The sequence below is a fragment of the Pygoscelis adeliae genome, unplaced genomic scaffold (genome assembly GCF_000699105.1).
Source record: "Pygoscelis adeliae isolate BGI_AS28 unplaced genomic scaffold, ASM69910v1 Scaffold216, whole genome shotgun sequence".
NCBI classification, from domain to species: domain Eukaryota; kingdom Metazoa; phylum Chordata; class Aves; order Sphenisciformes; family Spheniscidae; genus Pygoscelis; species Pygoscelis adeliae.
This window is the reverse complement of record NW_008825073.1, coordinates 3,917,818-3,922,493: the sequence shown is the minus strand read 5'-3', so window position 1 is coordinate 3,922,493 and position 4,676 is coordinate 3,917,818.

Here is a 4,676-nt window from a genome sequence, read left to right as displayed (position 1 = left end):
AGCTGTTCGGCCCGCAGTGAAAAGCACAGACGCGGCAGGGTTGGAAGATAACGGGTGGGAAAGCGGTAGGAGGGTGGCGTGAGGGGCTTAGCTTGGCTTCGGCTGCTGTGCGACCGCAACCTAGGCATGAGCAGGTAGAAATTACTTCCTCCAGCAGCTGGTTTAGCTCTTACCTATGCATTTATAAAGACATTAAGAACAGTAAGTTTTGCTTTGTAACATTTGAAGGCTATTTAATGTGTATCTAGAGCGACTATAGGAATTTAAGGGAGTTACTGCACTTGACAGAGCAAGACATAAGCAGTTGTTAAAGGAAAAAAAATGCAAAGCATGTTAGTAACTGTTTTCAAGGGGAGATACCGGTATAAAAAGCTCTAGATTGGAGATCAAGAAACTCAGTACATGACTTTGAACAGCTTACGTGTACATCTGCACGCTGAATAATACCGTAAGGCTGTAAAAGCGCATCCTAATCAAAGCGGTACCCACGTCTGGCTGCTGATGGCAGGTGTCTGCAGAGCAGTGTCAGGACAGGGCAGGCGTAGAGTGACAGTTCCCCAGGGGACTCTCCAAGTGTCCAGAAACTGGTGACACCGGCGCCTCCCGAGCCGCACGTTTCTGCGCCGTCCTGAGTTTAATGGCTTGATGTGCTTTACACCTAGGGCTTGAGATCTGGGAAAAATTCCATCGACCTCAACGTCCTGCCTTAAACGTGTTCAGTGCATTGTGGGAAGCACCAGTGTTGGCTTTGAACTTGCTCTTGGCTAGTTTCATTACAGCATCTCAGTTCTTTATCAGGAGGGGTAGTAAGCAGTCATTCCCTAGTCACCTTTTCGGTGACACTCATTGTTCTGTAGAAATTTCCAGAAAACACCCGTAGCCATTTCTTTTTCAGTCTTGCTTCATTTCGAGCGTTTTCCGTGCTGCATTTCTTGCAGAGAAGTGGTTTCATATAGAACTCTGTTGGTTTTGTTGATAATAGTAATACTGTTTTCCGTTTTGTTCCCTGTTCCTTCACAGAGGTTTCTAATATTCTATTCAGTTTCATCATAACCCAGCACTTGTCCTCGAATAGTAACGGGCAGCTCAGAGCCTTTGTTTTATTTGTGAAATGAGATTTCTTTTCTCCATGTGCATCACTGCACACACATCTGCACTGAATTTAATCGGCGATTTTTTTGGCCAGCCATTCACTATCTGCAGTTCTTCACAATCGGCTCTCACCTTTCTGCCAAGAACGTACCAACCTGAGCAAAGTTTGCCGCCTCACTGTTCATCCCCAGTTTAAATAACATCCCCGCTAAATATGACCTAAACCAAAATAAAATGGGATCCCTGTGCTAAGGAGATGCAATTTAAAGCATAAAGGGTCCTGTAGACCCTTACGTACCGGCTTAATGACGGGCACTCTGTGCTATCCTATGGGTGCTAATAAACCACCTCAGGGTGTGTAAATTTAAGCATGTAATAATAATGATGATGATAACTGAGGAGTAAGGATCTTACTAGTGGGAATTTAAACTCAAGATTTGAAAGTATCAGATAAGTATTTGCTAAAAAATCAGGATTATATTTGTTTGGTTTGGAAAAGGCGAAAAAGATATGCCTTCTTTTTTTCTCCCTGAAAAAATAGCTAAAAACTGCCAATTTGATATTTCCAGTTAGATTCTGATACAGAAATGCTATATGCCAAGTTTCAGAATAGCTCAGAATATTTTTACTTATATGAAGAGGGATTAATATATGTTTTTATTATGAAAATATAAAATAAACAGGGTACGTAACCATCCTAAGAAGGCAGGGAAGCACCTTATGCCAATATTTTTTTCTACCTGTTGCTAAGCGTATGTCTGATACAGAAGTTTAAAGATAAATATGTGTTCACTTGCTGCATAGTGCTATAGCTTATGCTACCGCACTTTTGGCTAGAGTTATGTTATTACACAGCACGTCATGTATGTATGTATTTGTGTCTACACATGCATGCACATACCTGAAATCTTGATATATGTAGGGGAAGGATAACGTAGACTGAAGTTTTGTATTGGCCTTACCTGTAATTTATGTATACTTTCATTAAAAAATTCTGTTCTATTTTTAAGATTATCCCCTCTGAGGATATGGCGTTAAGTTTCATTTCAAATATAATGAAATTCAATGTTAATATACTGTAATGCTTTTTTAGTGATAATAAATTTTAAACTTGACAAGCAAATAACATAAAATTCTGATGCACTGAGGAAACACTGAAAACTTGTCACATCAGATTTTTCTGTTACTGCTCTTTCTTATCTTCCAATAGCAAAGGAAACCGGTGGAATTACTTTTCAAAGGAAGCAGAATGTTATTCCATGAAGCTAGTTAAATGAACTGTCAATCCCATGCAATATTTCTATAAATTTTGCGTCCCGCCACTGAATTTCCCGTGGTATGTCCCACCCGCAGCTGTAGGCTATTCTGGGATAGAGCAATTCCCTTTGAGGCTGAACAGAATAGAAGTAGGCTAAGTTGCAGAATTTTAATACATGGAGAAAAAGAGAAATAACCTGGAAAAAGATACTGATTTAACACCCGCTGGAGTTACTGGAAGAACTTTCACTGACTTGCAGTTAGTGCAAACGTTCACAGGAACAAGGCTAATATTCTGAAGAACAGAGACCTTAATCTTCTTCAGAGCACCAAGGATGACCTATATAAAGCCTGTAGTACAAGCATTTGATACCAAACTGTATTTTTATCCTATTTATCAAAAAGTTGCAAAGTTCTGCAGTGTTTCAGTATACCTAAGTAGAAGGTACCCCACTAAGCGTGCAACGTTTCTCTTCGGGTCACTTGGAACACAAAGTTCAAACATGAGTTGCGTTCGCTGTTGAATTGCTGGAGATGACATTTTCTAAGCTCGTGACGGTCTGCTTTAATAAGTGGTAATTCCTCCAGCAAGTTAAGTTATTTGCTTGAGTCGCCTTGCTGAGTCCCTCTGATATCTTGAGATGCAGGTTTTTTCCTGACGGTGTATCTTTCAGACCGAAGTTGTCAACGGAAGTGCTGCGATGTCTAATTATTAAAAGATTGAGAGTCTGAACCAATAATTTTGAAAGAACTAAGGAGGACTCTCATTTATCGTATTATACGTTAAGAACGGCATAACTTTATGCACAGACCTCTTCTAAGATGAAGACCCCCACCCCAAACCCCACTTCTCCAAAAAAGAAAGAACAAAATGGCAGCAGCGTCCATCATACCTAATAAGCTGTTCAACACCCAGAAAAGAGTGAAAAAGTAAGATCTTCTGCCTTTGAATTTATGGCGAGATAGAACATAATTACAGGAACAGAACTTCCAAAACTAAAGTTCACAAGCATGTCGCTAGCTGAAGGGCTTTTTTCACCCTTCAAATCACTTTAAGAGAATGTATTCCTGATTGCCTCCAGCTTTTAATTAAATAACTATTTTTAACAGGATGAAGTAAAATGGATGCTTTTAGTAAAAAATTATACATCCTAGTTAGATACAAAATACAGATTATACATTTTAAGACGTAATTTTTTTTCATTGCCTTTTGTTTCTTTAGATAAATAGGGCTAGAGTCTCACCTGCTGGCGTTCCAAACAGCACATCAGGCATTTACAGCAACTGAGGAGTGGGGTTCTCATCTTTTATGACGCTGCAAGACCTCTTGAGTCAATCACTTACTAACTTTGAGCTAACCATAAAGTAAATCTCCATGTCTGTCACTGTCCCAGAAGAACACTGGGGTAGCTAATAATCCTCTCGGTATCGTTCCCAGAAGCACAGTTGCCATCACTGCTGCTTGACTCTCATCTCATCTGGCAGCGGCAAATGGGAAAAAATCAGCTCTCTGGTGATGGAAAGCGATACAGTCTTATCCCACGTCTGAGAAGTGTCATAAGCTTAATTTCTGATAACACTTCACTTAATTCAAAACTGACAGCTACTCAATCTAAAAGCTGAAAGTATTGTTATTCATACCAAACATGTTCTGCTCCCTAAGTTTAAACCCTAACTTTTTCAGGGTCAGACTTTGCTTGCTACGGGGTAAATGTAACAGTGGTTCTCGGAGTTAAACGTGCTGTATTTTAGAGGAGTATAGCTTGCAGTTAGACGTAGGCCAAGAAGTTTTTCTCTTCAAGACCTGGTCTTCCATGGAGGATTTTAGGTTTCATTCATCATTTAATTTAGGTGAAATAAACAATCAGACTAGGGCTTTTTTTTTTTTAACAAATCTTTCTAGCAAACATAACTAGATTAATCCTCCTAAAACCCGAAGAACATTCTTGCTGGTTTATTGACTGATTCACCTTGAGTGCCATTAGCCTTCAGAATGGGGAAGCGACTGCATTTTTCAATTGGAATGTATAAAACTCTTTGTAGTGTACAAATAGTCCCTGTTAGTGCGAAGTCATCTGTTTGTTATGCAAATAGATATTAAGATTCTGATTCTTCTTCCAAACTGAGTATAGTCTTTTAATGTCTTAGGGCTGGTAAATGGAAGCTGTTAGAAGCGGTGAAAATTGGACGATGCTAAGAAGGTTGATCTTCACCACTTCCGTCAGAGGAGGCTTTCTTCAGGTACCACAATGCTTTGGAAAAAATGCTGATTTATTACTTCATAGCTAGCTAAGCTTTCACACACGAAATCACGCTTTTTCTTCATG